The sequence below is a fragment of the Aquarana catesbeiana genome, linkage group LG03 (genome assembly GCF_042186555.1).
Source record: "Aquarana catesbeiana isolate 2022-GZ linkage group LG03, ASM4218655v1, whole genome shotgun sequence".
In the NCBI taxonomy this organism is placed as follows: Eukaryota; Metazoa; Chordata; class Amphibia; order Anura; family Ranidae; genus Aquarana; species Aquarana catesbeiana.
In genome coordinates this window covers 701,171,585-701,191,171 of record NC_133326.1, presented here as the reverse complement: position 1 = coordinate 701,191,171, position 19,587 = coordinate 701,171,585, and the positions used below count along the sequence as shown (strand labels likewise).

General features: G+C 46.9%; 1 protein-coding gene across 1 annotated transcript in view; it reads left to right on the top strand.

Annotated features, from left to right (window-relative positions):
• The window catches only part of LOC141134874 (proteinase-activated receptor 1-like), a 64,832-nt gene that overhangs the window by 25,215 nt on the left and 20,030 nt on the right, over positions 1-19,587 (top strand). The gene's annotated exons all lie outside the window — the stretch shown is intronic.

Sequence of the window (19,587 nt, the reverse complement as noted above, 5' to 3'; positions counted from 1 at the left end):
ACGACGGACCCCGAAATCCGCTCGTCTGTGTGCTAGTCCGACGGACAAAAACCCATGCTAGGGCAGCTATTGGCTACTGGCTATGAACTTCCTTATTTTAGTCCGGTGTACGTCATCACGTACGAATCCGTCGGACTTTTGTGTGGTCGTGTGTAGGCAAGTCCGTTCGTTAGAAAGTCTGCTGCAAGTCCGCCGAAAGTCCGCCGGAAGTCTGTCGGACAGGCTGTCGGACTTTTGTAGATGAAAAGTCCGACCGTGTGTACGCGGCATTAGTCTAAAGTGTCCTTTTTTTGGTCTATTGACTAAACCAGTGGTCTCCAAACTGTATCCCGTGGGGACCAGATGCAGCTCTTTGCTCGTCGTCTTTTTTTTTTGGCCCTTGGGGCACTATTCTTCCCACTGCTATAAGGGACTATTCCCCCCATTTACACCAACAATGAGGCATAATTTCTTCCAGTGACACCAATGACGGGGCACTATTGATCTTTTATTAAAAAGAATCAAGCAACCAATTTTATACAAAAGTAAAAAACAAAACCATAGTACAAAACTTCAACAGAAATCCAAGGAATACACATCCATGTTCAGAATATATACATAATCCACTACCAAAACTATTTACATAAAGCAGCAGAGAGGGCCTAAGAGGCACAACCCATCACCTATGTACGCAGCCATTTATCAAAAATTAATTTAAAAAAAATAAAAATCTAGGGTGATAAGAGACAGACAGCCACACCCGGGAAAGAGACTCCCGGCAGTCAGGGAGGCTTGAAACCCCTCCACGCCTTCAACCAAGCCCCCCGACTCCGCTTGTCTCTCTCAAGCCCCTGAATCTTCTCCACCTCATGCAAAATTTCATACACCACCACCTGAACAGGAAGGATTTTACGTCAAATGCTGACCTGACACCGTGCGTTCCTGGGGAAATAACGGACTACTAGGCTAACTAAAAAAAGTGTATCCAAACAAAAAACACCACCAGTATTGAATGCTCCATACACCCACTCAGCATAACCCAGCCTGGAGAGGAAAGGAACACCGAGGGCCCGCCCCACCTGTTTGTACACCTCTATGTTAAAAGGGCAATGAAGCAGAAAATGGCCCATAGTCTCCTCCTCACCTGCACACTCCTCCCGAGGACAGCTACGATCCATCCCACTGTGGAATTTAAAATTGCCTCTAACATAGAGCCTCCCATGGAAGCACAACCAGGCCAGATCCCTAAATTTAGGGGGTACTCTGTCCAAATTAATTAAGTCTTAACCCTGCCCTCAAAACTGGGCCTGGGCAATCCCTTAAGGCCAGTGGGTCATGAAAGACTTCCCTCAAGACTCGACTCATAAGGACTTTCCTCGGAACTGATCTGAGATCTTCAGCCGACAATCGCCACTGCCGTAGTAACTTCAGGCATGGAGCGACATAGGCTGGTAGCTGACCACGATGACCCCTGAGATTCTTCACTTGGCTACCTTCTTCCCAAAGTCATAGAAAAAGCCTAAACCAAGATCTAAAAATGCCTACCCATCCAGGAGGTTCCACTGCAAGCATATTACCAATGTTAAACTTGAGAAAAAGCAGTGAAAAGAAAAGAACTGGGTTGACCATACCTAAGCCACCCTCCCTCCTGGATAGATAGGTGACATTCCTCTTGATGGGGTTCAGTCTGTTCCCCCACAACATCTGGAAGAACACACTACTGACCCTAGCATAGAGAGACAATGGCAAGATGCAGACAAAGCTGACATACAAGAAGATCGCAATCAGGTAAGTCTTAATCAGATCAACCCTTTCCCTCATAGATAACTTCCATCTCTTCCAGCTGACCACCTTAGTATTGGCAATTTCCAGTCTGTCTTCCCAGTTTTTGAGGCCATAATCCCCGGGTCCAAATTCAATGCCTAGAATCTTAATTCTTTCCTGGGGCACTGAAAAGGTGTCCAGGAGATCAAACCCCTCAACTTCCTTTCCCATCCAGAAAACTTCACTCTTTTCCTGATTGATCTTGGAGCCTGAAGCTTCAGAATACTGTGATGTCAGAGAGACCACCTCCTCTGCTTCATCCGCCCCAGTGACAATCACCGCCACATTGTCCGCATAGGCAACAACCCTCAAAGGCGGCTCACCCGGGAGCCCCACTGGCACCCCACACAACATGCCGCTCTCTAGCCTCCTGATGAAGGGGTCAATTGCAAACACATAGAGCAGGGGACTCAGGGGACAACCTTGACGCACTCCAGAGCCAACCTCAAAGGACTGCCCAACCCAACCATTAACAAGAGGAAAGCTTTCTGCCCCCTTATACAAGACTTTCAAGCAATCGACAAAACCACCAAAATCGGTGACCGTACTTACTAAGGAGCAACCACAGGTACTCATGGTTAACACGATGAAAAGCCTTTGCCTGATCCAATTTCAGCAAATACTTTCCCCAGCCTGCAGCCCTGCATCGCTCCAAGGCCTCCCAGGCAGCTAAAACCGCTGTGAAGGTGCTCCTACCCTGGACCGAACAGTGCTGATGGCGAGAAAGCAAAGACTCTGCTACTGACGATAGGCGCCAGAAAAATATCTTTACCAGTATCTTTCTATCGACATTAAGAAGGCTGATGGGGCGCCAATTCTCAATCATTGAAAGATTTTTACCCTTTGAAAGAAGAATCACAGCCGAGTGCCTCATGGAAGGGGGAAGTACCCCCTCAGCAAGGTAACTGTTAAAAACCTCTACCAAATGTGGGGCCAGAATAGGCTTAAAAGCTTTGTAAAACTCAGCCGTCAAGCCATCCGGTCCAGGTGACGTTTTGATGGCAAGCTGTTCAATTGCCCTCATCACCTCTTCAACTGTGATCTCCTCTGTCAAATTCATCAATGGGACATCTTCATCATTTAGACCTGGAGTAGAGTCCAAAAAGCTTTCCATCTTGTCACGGTCAAGCTCTTTCCTCCCAAGAAGGTCAGCATATAAGGACCTCACGACCTCCAGAATCCCTGACCTGGACTTTGTCAAGGAACCTCTACTGTCCTTAAGGCCAACGACCGTTTTAACAGCTACACCTTGTTTGCAGTTCTGGTAAGGGTCAGGCGAGTGGTACTTCCCATAGTCCCTCTCCTGAACCAAAGAGGCATGCCGGTCATATTGACATTTCCTGAGAAGGAGTTTCACTTCGGAGATTGCCCCAGGATCTCCTCCTCTCGAGACAAGAATATCCAGCTTCCTCCGTAAACGTTGGTAGGTCATGTATTTATTAAACTGCTTTCTATTGGCTAGGCCCCTGAAGAATCCAGTGATCCTCTTTTTGGTCAGCTCCCACCACTCAGTCATGCTGCTACAAAAGTCCAGGATGGTCACCTGTGCCTGAAAGATTTCCTCAAAGGATTGTCTAACATGTTCTTCCTTGAGTAGAGTCGAATTCAGTCTCCAGATGCCCTTACCCCTCTGAGGGGCGTCTGAAGCATTCAGGACCACAGATAGCATACAGTGATCAGAGAACTCCACTGCCTGCTCCACTGGGGGCGAGAAAGCAGAGGTCTCCTTCAAATAAAAACCTATCTATCCTACTCTGACTATTACCTCGATGAAAGGTGAACCCGGTGTCATCCGGGAGGTGCTTAATGTGCACATCCACAAGACCAGCATCCCTAACCATACTATTTAAAAAAATGCTATCATATCCCAGCCTGTCCTTGAAGTCCTTCCTGTCCTTGGGCCTAGTTACTGTATTAAAGTCAACTCCAAAGACCACTTGCCGAGATGTAAAAAGAAATGGCTTGATCCTTGTAAAAAGGCACTTCCTGTCCCACTTTGTATGCGGCCCATAGACATTAATTAGGCGCAGGTCCTGCCCTCCCACAAGGATGTCTAAGACCATACATCTCCCAATCTCCACCTCAATAACCCGCCGGACAGTTACCATGACGGTTTTAAACAACACCGCCACACCGCCGGCTCGGCCGCAAGAGACCAGTAAGATGGACCATACCTTCACTCTCTCTTGGCCATATGAATATCTGCCAAGGAGGTGAGCCTAGTCTCTTGCAAAAATAAAATTTCAGTGTCTAATTGGTTGAACAAAAAGAAGGCCATAGAACGAGCTCTTACTGACTTAATGCTGGCAACATTTATTGTCACCACTTTTAATGGAGGGGGAACCGCCATTTGGGTTATTGGGTGGATTGCTTCTTAGCTCCCCTCTGCTGCCCATCACCAGAAGCCTCTCTTTCTTGAGGCCGCCTCAAACTCCATATCAGAATCGGAACTTCAGTCCAAAGAAGCTCCAGATGAAGAAATATCCCACTTAGAGGACCTATGACGGTTGGAGACAGGCACTGGAGCCTGTTCCGTCCTCACCACCTGCTTCTTCTGCTTTCCAACCTTCCTTCTCTCCTCCAGGTACTGCAGGTCTGCTTCAGAGATGCCCTCATCTCTTGTTTTTTTCTTTGAAGTCTTTACAGAAGACTCCTTTAGAGAGGAAGAAGCAACCTTTTTAGTACACGCTACCACTCTTGGTGGGGGGGTGCTCCCTTTGAATCAGATTCAGGAGGGGTAGACTCCTGGGGGGTAACTGACTCGGGAGGCACAGACTTGGAAGGTTCTGACACAAGAGGAGAGGGTACAGTAGGCTGGGGGGACACAGAGACAGATACAGAAGGAATACTTACAGACACAGGAGGGGTGGTCACAGGAACTGGGGAGGGATCCTGACCAGGACCAGGGGAGTCAGTCACCGCAGAGGAGGATGGTACACCAGGGGCCTCACAGTCCATCCTGTCCAGCCTTGACATGTCATCAATTACCTCCTTCTCCATATTGTGCCAGGCTTCAGGACATCTGCTGTAGGGGTGGCCAAGGCGCAGGCACAGGTTGCACCTGATCATCTCGGTGCAGTCCTTAGCCATATGACCCTGACCCCGACACACTGAACATATCAAAGCTGAACAGGAAGAGCTCAAATGCCCCTTTTCTCCACAGCGGTGACACAGCTTCGGCTGACCAGGGTAGAAAATAGTCATCCTATCCCTCCCTATAAAAGCTGAGGAGGGCAGGTGATGGACAACATTCCCATCCCTGGCCAACCTGACTGTTACTGACCAACCCCTAGTCCAGATGTTACGCTCATCAAGGATTTTGCTGGACTTAGTCAAAACCTCACCATAGTTCCTTAAACAGACGTCTAGATCCCGAGCTGGGACGCACTCATTAGTCAGAATAATTGTGATCTTTTTCACCGTTGACCTCTAAGAAACTGCAACTGGGACCAGACCTTCCCATTCAGGTCTTGACCTGCACCGAGCCTCATATCGCTCCCAGAACAGGTCAAGACCCTCTGGCCTGGTGAAGCTAATAATATATTCCCGTGTCCCAGCTACATGTATTAGGGCATACAGGTCGTTTGCCCCAAAACCCATCTCCAAAATCATGTCCAGCACTGCACGCCGTGCTGGAGGGATTGCACCACCTTCCCATTTGAGAATTACCACATTTCTTCTTGGACCCCCTGCAGAAGCCAGAGACCCAAGACCAGATCCCGGGGTGCTCAAAGTGGTAGGCTGCAGGGGGAAAAACTGCTTGGGAGCGGAGCTACCAGGATCAGAGCCTACCACCTGAGCAAATGTAGGTTTATACACATAGCATTAGAAACTTGATTGTCACTGGGCACACTTTCAACATTGCTCATGGTGTTAGATGGTACAAAAACAGTTTCATCCACTGCTTGGGGTTTGACATTTTCAGGCACATTATCTGTTATGTCCTCATCACCAAACGCCAGATGATCCCCCCGCACAGGAGACTCCATTACCTGGATGGCCCTCAGCATGCCTCCTGAGTCCTGGGAAGGCATGGGGCTGCTTACCTCTCCCTGAGGGGGCAGGGGGTCAGAACTGGGGGTCTCCTCCTCCACCTTTGCCATCCTTCCAAACCTTTGCTCATTGCTAAACTTCTCCTTGAAGGGCCCATCTCTTCCTTCCATCATGGCCACAATGGTCTCCTGGTGTTCCACCCGGACTTTAGCCAGTTTGATCTCTGAATCCATGGATCCTTGTTTCTGGCTGTGCAAGCCCTCACGCTGCCTTCTCAAACGCTTCAGATCCGCTCTGAGCTTGTAGAGCTTGTCCCTTTCCCTATTCAGGACCTTAATCCCAGCAACCACTCGCTCCCGAATGGCCTCAGAACCTTCATCCTCACCAGGGGCAGAGAGATCAGCTTGTACAGGGGCAGGCATGTCAACTGATGGCCTAGGAGATGGCTGAGAGCTTCCAGCAGGAGAGGCCCTGCTGACCTCTATGGCTTCCCCAGAAAGGGGCCAGGAGAGCTGGGAGAGATTTCACCACCACTCCCCTCTCACACGGATCAGCTCCAGAGACACTATCCTCCTGACACACCTGTGCTCCAATGATGGATGGGGCACTATTCCTCCCACTGACTCCAACGATGGGGCATTATTCCTCCAACTGACCTCAACAATGGGGACTATTCCTCCCACTGACCCTAACGACGGGGCACTATTCCTCCCACTGACCCCAACGACGGGGCACTATTCCTCCCTCTGACTCCAACGATGGGGCACTATTCCTCCCACTGACTCCAACGATGGGGCACTATTCCCCGAACTGACTCCAACAAAGGGACACTATTCCTCCCACTAAACTCAACGATGGGGCACTATACCTCCAACTGAACTCAACAATGGGGAACTATTCCTCCCACTGACCCCAACGACGGGGCACTATTCCTCCCACTGACCCCAACGACGGGGCATTATTCCTCCCACTGACTCCAACAATGGGGCACTATTCCCCGAACTGACTCCAACAAAGGGACACTATTCCTCCCACTAAACTCAACGATGGGGCACTATACCTCCAACTGACCTCAACAATGGGGAACTATTCCTCCCACTGACCCCAACAACGGGGCACTATTCCTCCCACTGACCCCAATGACGGAGCACTATTCCTCCCACTAACTCCAACGATGGGGCACTATTCCTCCCACTGACTCCAACGATGGGGCACTATTCCCCGAACTGACTCCAACAAAGGGAAACTATTCCTCCCACTAAACTCAATGATGGGGCACCATACCTCTGACTGACCTCAACAATGGGGAACTATTCCTCCCACTGACCCCAACGACAGGGCACTATTCCTCCCACTGACTCCAACGATGGGGCACTATACCTCTGACTGACCCCAACGATGGGGCACTATTCCTCCCACTGAACTTAATGATGGGGCACTATTCCTCCCACTGATTCCAACGATGGGGCACTCTTCCTCCCACTGACCTCAACAATGGGGAACTATTCCTCCCACTAACTCCAACGATGGGGCACTATTCCTCCCACTGACATCAATGTTGGGGCATTGTTTAATCCCACTGACACCGGGATATTTTATACTCTCACCAGCTACAGTCCAGCCTCCCTTAATACTGAAGAACAGTAGTCTGGCCCTTTGATTAAAAAGTTTGTATATGTAACAGATATGTTGTTATATCTGTTATAAAAGAAAATGAATGCAGTCACCACAACTAAAAACTGGTGAGCTTCAATATATAAAAATGTTTGTTCTTGAGTTTGGATACACCACAAGTCTGACATCTCTTTTTACTTTATCATAGGAATATGAGCTGATTATGGAACTGTGGGGGTTCAGGAGGCAGAGTGGTAGGTAATTATGGACAAGGCGCATTGAGAGAAGACAGGCGAAGCTCTGATTGTGAACAAGAGATAGAGGAGACTAAACCTGATCTGACCATGGACCATTGGGAAAATCGTTCAGAATATGGTCAGGGGCAAAGGCAGATAGGATTGTGGGATGCAGAAGAGGGAGGTAGAATGGGAGCTGGAGAGAAAGGAGATGAGAGTGATTGTTGTCTGGTGATTGGAGGAAAAGATCAGTGCAAACTGATTGTGGCGGAACGCTTGGCACCCCGCTTGGTTGCTTCCACCAAACAGCGCCTCCTGCTCGCCAAACCCTTACAGCAGACCAAGAGTTAATAACAGCCGTTTTACCCCAAGCATTGTACACAGACCAGGCGCATAGCATGCCATGACAAAATGTGGGCATGGCCAAACTCTTAACAGTGGGAGGGGCTTAGGGGATGCGGTTAAACAGAACAAATCCCCACTCCTATCAAAAATCTTCTTCCCTCTCCCTTAGCATAAGTCCTCCTCCACCCTCCCCAAAGCCTCAGTCCCCACACAATTCCCCCTTCTTCCCTGTCCTATCACTTATCCCCACGCCCCATCGTTCCCCCTCACAGCACAAATCATCCCCCCCCCGGTACCCCTCTCAGAAAAAATCCTCTTCCACCCCCCTAAACCTCCGTTCAGTGGCGGCCCGCGCACTGTGGGCGCACGGGCACCGCCCCCCCCCATCCACGCGCCCGGCCCCTTTCAGGATGCCAGATGCATGGATTCCTATGGCGGGAGGGGGTGGTACTTTTTGAAGCACCTGATTACAGCCAGAGGCTCTAATAGGCTTCAAAATAGGGTGGGCTCGGGGCACAGAGAGTGTGCCCTGATCCCACCCAATTGTGTGACGATCGCAAATTCATTTTTGCTATTTTCACACTAACCTTCCTCCCCGCCATTCAGGAGGCAAGGGGCGTCAGATCTGTTTCCTGATTGGCCAAAGCACCAGGCCACCCTATTGGATGCCTGGCGCTTAGGAAGAGGAGCGGAGGAGACGCGCAGGAGCTGAGGTCGCCGCCGCTCTGGTGCACTGAGAGGAACTGCTGCCTGACGGTAAGTGCCCGGCGAGTAGGGGGGTCGGTGGGCACCTTAAGTTGTGAGGTTTTACACATGCCTCCCAGTAACCCTTCTGATTAAAGCCCTCCCAGACAAGCAGTACAGACCACACTTGCGCCAAACTTAACTTGGCTCCTAGCATGAGGGAGGGGCTGCAAAAATAACTATTGTGAATGAATGGAAGCTGGGATAGTACTTAGTATATAGTTCCCATACTTGTAGCTAGGTCCATGGGGCCTCCGTGCCATGTATTTGGTCACGAATGCTGCGCGGCACCAACTGCTAGAGAGGCAGCAAGAGCATCGACCCTGCTAACCAAAGGACCCATCACCCATGCCCTGTACCACTTTCTCACTTGCAGGCTGCTATAGCAGTCTCACCAGTCCTGGTTACCCATAGCAACCGCATGTTAGACATGATTTCCCATCAACTCCTCTGCATGGTTAACTCTTTTCTTGGTGGCCCTCTTGCTTCTCCTTTTCACCCCCATTGATGTTACAGGCCATGTTCTGTAGATATGCCATGTACCTTACATAGCTACATAGTTACATAGTTAGTCAGGTTGAAAAAAGACACAAGTCTATCTAGTTCAACCAAAAAAAAGAAAAAAATACTATCCCGTACACACAATTCTTCACCCACAGTTGATCCAGAAGAAGGTGAAAAACCCCAGCAAAGCATGATCCAATTTGCTACAGCAGGGGAAAAAAATGATTCCTGATCCCGAGAGGCAATCAGATTTTCCCTGGATCAACCTTCATGCACCCCTTTGGACAAACTTCAGACCACTTCAGACCAGGCATTGAACAGTTAATGAAACTTTACTGGGCAGTCAGTAACACAGTTCAACAGCACATCATTCATAAAGCAGAGTCCAACCTGCCCAGCTCATACCTTGCCCAACAGAACAGTCCATTTAGCTCAAGTCCAATAGTGGTAGGTTCCTGGTTCCAGGGAGAACCTCAGCAGGGTGACCTAGAAGGGGGCCCACATGTTCCAGCAGGACTACATGATGCAGCAGTCCTTCCTCTGTAATCCCATGTGGAAGAAGACCCAGGCCCTGAACCCTCCCGTTGTATTTATGTGACTTACAACAGGGGGGAGGACCCAAGAAAACCCAGGAAAAAATGTGAGACACAGCTAACCCCTTGCCATACCAGGCTGCCTGACCTATCTGCATAGCTACAAAGTGCAAATAATACAACAGCAAAAACACATTCAATGGTACCCCATTAGCACCTGCTTACATGCTAAGAGGAGTGCAAAGAGCACCTGGCATTGGGGAGACTACTGAGAGGGATATGGACAGTAATGATGAAAGAATACCAACAAGGGCATGGACATTTTGGAGAGAACAAATTCTGGAGAATTCAAAAAGAGAGTCTATAACACTCTTTAGAAATCTGTGATGGCTCCGCACAACAAAATTTGGTGCCTGCAAAAAATGTATCCACATATCAGAGTTGGTAAGGATGTGGAACTCCCTTTCACAGTTGGTGGTGTCAGCGGGGAGTGTCAGTAATTTAAAAAAAGATGAGCATCTTAGATGGGCGAATGTAGTATACAGTGATATGGGAAATGATAGTAACATAAACACACACACACAGGTTGAACTGGATGGACTGGTGTCTTTATTCAACCTTACCAAATCCAGTATGTAACTATGTACAGTGCTGTGAAAAAGTATTTGCCCCCTGATTTTTCTGATTTGTAATTTTTTTGCATATTTGTCACATTTAAGTGATTCAGACCATCAAACAAATTTTAATATTACACAAAGATAATCAGAGTAAATGCAGTTTTTAAATGATGATTTATTTATTAAGGGAAAAAAGCTGCCCAAACCTGCCTGGCCCTATGTGAAAAAGGAATTGCAATCAACTGCAATAAAGCGTTTTGGATAACTGGCAATGAGTCGTTCATGTCACCAGGCCAGGACTGGGACAAAAAATAGGCCCCGGCAATTTAGACTGAGCTGCCAATTTTCCAGCAACCGCCCGTTCGCAAGGGCGGTTGGTGACGGAATAATCACGGAGTCGGTCCTCCGCACTGTAATGTAATGGGGCACTGTGATATAAGGGGGACTGCACTGTAAAGGAAACTAATGATTGCAGTCCCCCTTTACAGTGCAGTTCCCTTTTCATCACAGTGCCCCTATCAATCACAGCCCCCCATTACAGTGCCCCTTACAGTCATGCCCCCACCCTTTTTCTCTGTAATCACAGTGGCTCCTTTTATGCTCTGCCTCCCCTGCACAGTCTTACCTTTAGCAGGGCGTTTTTTATTCTTCATGTTCTTTCATTTTAATCCTTTATTTATTTTTTATTTCTCCTTTTTTTCTCTTCTTTACATTATTATTTATTTTTATATTTTTATTTATATTTATTTTGTTCACACTTTATTTATTTTTTTCTTACTTGGGTAATTTTCTTTACTTGTTTTTTTTTCAGTTTACTTTCCAACATTTTTCTCAGTTGCACCTTATCCTCTTAATTTGTCTCCTTTTCCCACTCATTTCTTCCTTTTTCCTATTGTCATTTCTTTATCTTTATCCTTTTTTATTTTTCACTTGTATTTTTTTCTTATTTTCCTCTCCTTTGTCTCTTTTTTTCTGTTTCTTTTTTCTCACTCTTTCTCCTTTTCTCTTTATATATATCCCCCCTTTTTTTCTATCTGTTCTCCTCTCCTTTCTCTTCTTCCCCCTTCCTTATCTATTTTTTGCCACCATTCATCTTTATCTAATTTACACTTTTCTGTGTCCTCCAGTACTCCTTGTTCTGCCTTTTCTCGTTTACCTTCTGTGTCTCTTTTCCTTGTATGCAGTCCCGATCTGATGGCTTCACTTCTCACATTTACTGTCTCCTTCACTCCCCTTGGTTTTTTGAATGGACGTAATCTGCCTAGGTGGGCGGGGTCTCCTGACGTCATACGTTTCCATGACATTGGCGGCCCCAGCCCTGGCAGCGCCCCCCATTGCCTAGTTATCACCGGCCGCAGACAGCGATCAGTGTTTTAAATGGATCCGACCTGCTGCCCAGGCTCAGTGTACAGACCTCTAGCTCCTCCTGCCCCTGCTGATAGATGACATCGTTGGCAGGGCAGGAGAGCCCGGAGAGGAGACACAGGCACGGCCGCATAGCGGGAGGTGAGCGGCCACCGCAGCCTGTGTTAACCCTCTCCAGGCCGCGGTCGCCGCTTACCTCCCGCTGTGCGGCCCGATCAACAACAGGCATCGGACCGCAGCCCTGAGGTTGAGCCCGGCGGCCCTGGCCCACCGGGCAAATGCCCAGTGTGCCCTGTGGCCAGTCCGGGCCTGCATGTCACTATGGACGAATTTTGGACCAATCATCTTTACAGAATAGTTTTTATTCAGCTACATTGGAAGGTTTTCCAGCATGAATGGCCTGTTTAAGGTTATGTCACAGAATCTCAATCGTATTCAGATGTGGACTTGCTGGTGTGCTTCAGGTCATTGTCCTGCTGCATAACCCAAATGCGCTTGAGGTTGAGGGCAGGAACTGATGGCCGGACATTCTCCTTCAGGATTTAATGGTAGAGCTCAGAATTCATGGTTCCATCAATTATAGCAAGTCGTCCAGGTCCTGAAGCTGCAAAGCAGCCCCAGACCATCACACTACCACCACCATGTGAGAGTGTTGGTGAGATGTTCTTTTTATGAAATGCTGCGTTAGTTTTATGCCAGATGTAACGGTATGCACACCTTCCAAAAGGTTCACCTTTTGTCTTACCAGTCCACAGAATATTTGCCCAAAAGTCTTGGGGATAATCAAAATTTTTTTTTGGCAAATGTGAGGCGAGCCTTTGTGTTCTTTTTGGTCAGCAGTGGCTTTCGCCTTGGAACATTCCCATGGATGCCATTTTTGCCCACTGACCTTAAAGTTATATTAAAGTCTTGTTTTTTTTTGTTTAAAAATAACAAACATGTTATACCTACCTGCACAGAACAGCCAAGATCCTCCTCTTTTCAGGTCCCTCGCTGGCGCTCCTGGTCCCTCCCACCTGCCATGTGCCCCCACAGCAAGCAGCTGTGGACTCATCCAGGAGGTCATAAGAGAACCCAGAACAACATCTAAAGAACTGCAGGCCTCAATTGCCTCGGTTAAAGTGGTCCTAAAGGCAGAAGTTTTTTTTTAACTTAATGCATTCTAAAAAAAGCCTTTAGTGTGCAGCAGGTCCCCCTTAGCTTCCCTAATACTTACCTGAGGCTCCCATGCAACATCGCTGGATAGAGATGGGGCTCAGGTAAGTATTAGGGAAGCTGAGGGGGGCCTGCATCACACTGAAGGTTTTTTTTAGAATGGGTTAAGTTAAAAAAAACTTCTACCTTTAGGACCACTTTAACCGAGGCAAGTGAGGCCTGCAGTTCTCTAGATGCTGTTCTGGGTTCTCTTATGACCTCCTGGATGAGTCCTCGTTGTGCTCTTGGTGTAATTTTGGTAGGCCAGCTACTCCTAGGTAGGCTCATCACTGTTTCAAGTTTTCTCTGTTTGAAGATAATGGCTCTCACCGTGGTTCTCGAGTCCCAAAGCCTTAGAAATGGCGTTGTAACCATTTCCAGACTGATACATGTCAATTACTTTGTTTCTTGTCTGTTCTTGAATTTTTTTAGATCGTGGCATGATGTGTTGCTTTTTGAGATCAATGCTTTACTTTGTCAGATAGCTTATATTTAAGTGATTTCTTGATTCAACAGGTCTGGCAGTAATCAAGACTGGGTGTGGCAAGTGAAATTTAACTCAGCTTTCAAAAAAATTTAGTTAATCACAGCTCATTCATGATTTAGCAAGGGGGGGGGGGGTTGCAATTACTTTTTCACATATGGCCAGGCAGGTTTGGATGAATTTTTTCTCTTAATAAATGAAATCATCATTGAAAAACTGCATTTTGTATTTACTAGGGTTATCTTTGTGTAATATAAAAATGTGTTGGATGATCTGAATCATTTAAGTGTGACAAATATGCAAAAAAAAACAATCGGGAAGGGGGTCAATTCTTTTTTACAGCTCTGTAACTATGTAAGTGTCAGGTGCGCTGAGGTTGAAATTTCCTTACCGCAGACACTCCTGTCCTCAGGGCATGTTCAGTATGGGAAAACAGCATCATTGGTGATTAAGATTCCACCAGCTGTGCAGCCAACAGCATTGTATCAATTAATGACGCATCCGCGACCCCCTTACAGCTCCTGGCCCGGAGATTCCTGTCAATACCTGTGACAGATCAAAGAGGGACAGAGGCTTTTGGTGGGGACTACAGGCTACCCACTGATTATGGCCCATGGAGAGAGCATATCATTCTCTAATGATGGACAACAACATGATGGACACTAAGAGTGAGGCTTGGATTAATTCTCTGAATAAGTGCAATAAAGCTTCCCATCTGGAGTAGATGCAGGGAGAGGAAGAAGCCATGTCCCCTCCCCAGCAGCAGGCCTAGGACCAGGGAGAGGAGGTGGCTGTCCTCCCTCCCCAGAGGCAGATCCACAGTCCTGAAGCAAGGCATCCTCCTTCCCCAACAAGGTCATCCATAGAGGAGGAAACTGTCTTCCCTCCCCAGCAAGGATCCATGTACCTGGGAGACAGTACCAGAGAAACGTCTTCCCAGCAGCTGGATGGGAGTATGGGAGATGGAGCAGCCAGCTCATTTCCCCAGCAGCAGTTAAAGGACTAGGGAGCGGAGGAAGCTGTCCTCACTCCCCAGTGGCAGATCCACAGTCTGGGAGTTGAGGAAGCCAGCCTCCATCCCCAACAGTTAGTCGGAGCAGATAGTGTGGGGTCCCCAGCAGAAGCGCTTGCATCAGGGCAGAGTGCTACCAACCTCTGCCCAGCACCGGCAACAACTCCAGAGTTCCAGGGAGCCAAGGCAGGTGGCCCCTCTCCCCAGCAACAAGCTGATGTAGCGAATCTCCTACTCCCAGCTGAAACGCTGTCAACAAGGCAGAGCGCTGCTGGCTTCTGCCTAGAACTTACAGTGTCTCTAGGGCTCCAGGGAGCCATGATAGTTGGCCCCTTTTCCCAGCAGCAGACTGCGCTCTGGAACGTAAAAGACCACCCAGCTGAAGCACTGGCAGCAGGACAGAGAGTCAACGACCTCTGCCCGACACCCACTGATGACAACTATTCCCTGCAGCCAAGAACAGAAATCATGTGGACCAACTATATGGGTTCACTCTGCCTGACTAATGCAGGTCCAGACTAGGTGGAGGAGTCTGAGAGACCACACTGGGACAGAGGCTTTTGGAGGGGATTGAGGGCAAGCCTCCTACTCACTGATTATGGCCCATGGAGAGAGCAGATCATTCTCTAATGATGGACAACCACGTGATTAATGCTGAGAGCGAGGCTTTGATTAATTCTCTGAGTACAATAGAGCTTCCCTTCTGGAGTAGACGGAAATGTGTAATATTAATGTTGTACGGGTTAATAATCAGAGGAAATATGGTGGCCCTCCTGCAGACTGGGTTGGAGAGGCTCCTTCACTTGGGACAGAAATATTTATCAACAATATACCTCAAGAGATCTATGAAGATAAATAATTTCCACCTTTTCAAACTACTGGAACATTGTATGAGTTTGTCTCATAGACTGTTGTAGACGTTTACCGTACAGTCTGAGGTGGGGTGGGACCACTGTTTGTTATGTGTGTCTTCGTGCCATTGTGTGCCTCCTAGTCTAGGTATACATTCCCATTATTAACTGAGTCACCTATTGTTTCTGTCTGTCTGCTCATCTCTTGGAGAGGTGATTAACCAGTTCCGGACCGCCTACCGCATATTTATTGCGGCAGGGCGGCCCGGCTGCGCAATAACACGTACAAGTATGTGTTTTCGTGAACGTGGTTTTGGGCGCACGCTGGTCCTGCTGTGCTTGGACACAGCGGGAGCCAATCAGTGGGTCTGGTGGCCGCGATGGCCGCCGCAATCCGCTGATCATTCACAGGAGAGCCGTCTGCCTGTGTAAACAAGGCAAACAGGGGATCTGTCAGGAAGGGAAAGACAGTTCTTGTAATTCAGCTAAGCTAAATCACGGATCTCTCTTTTCCTTCAGTGTGACACTGCCCCACACGGTTAGTAAGCACCTCCTTAGGGAACATCAACCCTTTGATCGCCCCTGGTGTTAACCCCTTCCCTGCTAGTGTCATTTATGCAGTAATCCGTGCATTTTTATAGCACTGATCACTGTATTGGTGTCACTAGTCCCCAAAAAGTGTCAATTAGTGCCAGATTTGTCCGCCGCAATGTCGTAGTCCCGCAAAAAATGCAGATCGCCGCCATTACTAGTAAAAAAAAATTTTTAAAAAGTCCTTAAATCTATCCCCAATTTTGTAGATACTATAGCTTTTGCACAAACCAATCAATATACGCTTATTGGGATTTTTTTCACAAAAAATATGTAACAGAATTTATTCTGTTGCCCTAAATTGATGAAGAAATTTGATTTTTTTATTTTTTTTTTATTAGGAATGTTTTAAAGCAGAAATTACAAAATAATAGCGCAAAAAATAAAAAGCGCAGAGGCAATCAAATACCACCAGAAGAAAGCTCTATTTTTGGGAAAAAAAGGACATCAATTTTATTTGGGTACAACGTCGCATGACCGTGCAATTGTCAGTTAAATTGATGCAGTGCCGTATGGTAAAAAGTGGACTGGTCGGTCACTTAACCTTCCGGAACTTAAGTGGTTAATATTGTGACCTCTTTACCTTGTTATGGAACCATTGTGGGATGTTATGTGTTTATGCTTATAATAATGTGTATTGTACTTTGTATCCAGGGTTGTAGGCTGGTTTAAGTGACTAATTTGTGTTAATTAGATCACTGTCAGCTATTAGTTGCTAGAGGTACATTAGCATACTGTTTATGTTGGCTGTTCCTTAGCTATGTTAATTACATTCCTGTTTACAATTTGTATTGTTGTGGTGATGTGATCAGGTCCTACCTGGTCACGTATGATATATCAATTCTGTGTGAGTTTCCAGTTTGCATCTAAGCTATTGTCAGCTAGTCGTGGATGCTCAGCTATAATATCTGGTTCCTAGGTCCAGACTGGAACTAGCTATATACAGTATATCTTGACGGAAGCACCCAAGCTGGTTCCGTCACAATACCCAAATATGGCCTATATTATATGTATATATGTTAGAGTAATGATGTCAGCAAGTATCCCTGACCCTCTGCTTACACTCAGGGAATCTCCTGGTCAGTAGCTGAATGGGACTGGGAAGGAGTCCTAGCAACCACAAGCTCTTTGCAGAAAGCTGCAACTTATGGCATCTTCCCAGCCCATCAGTGGCGTATCTAACGTATGGCACATATGGCAAGTACGGTATAGTATTGCACAGAAAAGCTTTGCCCCTGGTGTCACCCTTGTGCAAGCTGAGTGTTGGTCAAGCGCGTGGTGTGCGGTGATTACGGTAAGGTGGACCGGCCTGCTAAGGTCCCCAGCGGTGTCAGGTGATCGGTGCTGTGCTGTGTGTACAGAGCTGAGCGGAGAAAATGGTCCACTGGCAATGTGACGGAATCGCCGAATCTGCCCCCGATCTTTCTCTCTTTCACCCGATCTCTGCCCATCGATCTGTGAATGAATGAATGAAAGACTTGTATAGCGCTGCAAATGCGAAATGAATAACCTCAAGGAGCTTACCGGCCCTGATGAAGTCACGTGATTGGTGACGTCACGCGTAGGGATGGGATAGGCACTCTACACTGACACTGACCAAGGCTGACGAGCTCGCCGCTCGTAGGAGATATATGCTATGCTTGATTACTTAATGTGAGTACATCCTTTGACTTGAATAAAATTTAATCTTGCTGGAAATACTACACTATTCGGTACCCCTTTGTTTTCTTATCATCTGTTCCACCAACATTGAGGTACCAAAACAGAGAAAACATCCACTCTGATCCAGGGATCCTAAGGAGTGACAACCCCCACCTGTATTTGTCTTTCTGTGGTTTTCCCATTACCGCAAGGTAAGGAGCCACTGCTCACTTGAGTGTGTTTTATGCACGAAGAGAATACACTCTCCCTTCTCTGGCACCCCACTCTGTCATTTTGCAGATTGGACTGTTTTTAATCTAAGAAGGATTATCACCACTGAACATTTTAGCATTTCCAGGTTTTCACTGGTGCACATGCTTGTTTGCTGTTTGGACTTTTTTTGGTTTATGTTTTATTTGATCGACCTATTATGATGGCACTTTTTTGATTGCGATGTGATTAGAGTGTGTATGTCACACACACTTGCACTTTCTATGCGATTTTGCATGGTTCACAAGAATTTTTTTATGTGTTGCTGTGGTTTGCACATTTATTTATTTGCACTTTATGCCTAGAGCTACACATATTGCTATATTATCACTTATGATGTTATGATTTATTTGTATTACTAGTTTGCTGTTTTATATCATATTATTTCTGCGGTCTTTTGCACATAAAGGGACTTTCATATAAGCACAGGACCGCATACTAACATCCAAATGTGATCATTTATGTTTTGCACATTACCCCGTTTTTGCGCTATCCTTTAGATATTGCACATTCTCTTGTAATTACCCACTATTTTCTTTTATACTTCATCGTATCTTACGTGCAGCTGGCAACCTTTATTATTTATTTTTTATGTATTTTTTATTCTGACTGCAGCCTTTACCTCATACTGCTACCTTTAGCAGCATTTCTCTCTGGATAGCGCAGCACCCACCCCCCTTTTTTCTTTGTCTATCTTTGGGCCTCGTTTGACCCCATTCGGTGCTTGCAGCTGTTCCTTTTATAGATCTCTCTCCCACGGTAGCGCAGGAATAACTTACAACATATCCGTCCTGTGTCGTCCAGCTCCTTAGAAGAGGTTGGTCATAAGTTTTTTTCTGAAGGCCTGATGGTTTTCTTCAAAGCGGATGTTAGTTGGTAGAGCGTTCCATAGCCATGGTCCTTGGACTGCGAATCTTTGGTCTCCCTTCGATTTGTAGTGGGACTTGGGAATGAAGAGTAGGTTTTGGTTCGCAGATCGAAGATTGCAATTAGGTGTGTAGTGCTTTATTTTTTCGCATAAGTATTGAGGAGGGTTTCCTTGTGTGCATTTGTGGGTGAGGCAGAAGGTCTTGAATGTGATCCGATTCTTTACAGTTAGCCAATGTAGACTCCTCAGGGATGGAGAGATGGATTCCCAGGGTTTTTTCCTGTTACCAGTCTTGCTGCCGTATTTTGGATGAGTTGTAGGCGTGCAATCTGATATTTAGGTAGTCCTATGTAGAGGGAATTTGCGTAGTCGAGCAGAAATTGATGATTGTACCAACTACTGCTGCTTTGTCTTCTTCGGGAATGAAGGGGATGAGTCTACGTAGCAGGCGGAGAAGATGGTGAGATCCGCTGACTACTAATCCTATTTGTGCATCCATAGACATTTCTGAGTCAAAGATGACTCCAAATGACTTTTGGCTTTGGTGCTTTGGGGGATAGTCTGTCCAAAGATGGTGAGAGGTGTCCACGGGGTCTTGGTTCCAGTATTTCGGTTTGCATGTAGGAGAAGAAGCTTTGTTTTGGATCCGTTGAGTTTGAGGGAGCTAGTGGTCATCCAGTCGTCTATCAATGTGAGGCATTTTTCTAGTTGGTGATATTGGTCTTTTTGTCCAGTAATGCGAAAGTAGAGTTGAGTGTCATCGGCGTATGAGTGGAAGCAGAGGTTTGATTTTCTGATGATTTTGAGGAGAGGGCGGATGTAGATGTTGAAGAGCACTGGTGATAAGGGTGAACCTTGAGGGACTCCATAAGAAATAGCACAGGTTTCAGAGGTGAAGGCTCCAAGTTTCACTGTCTGAGAA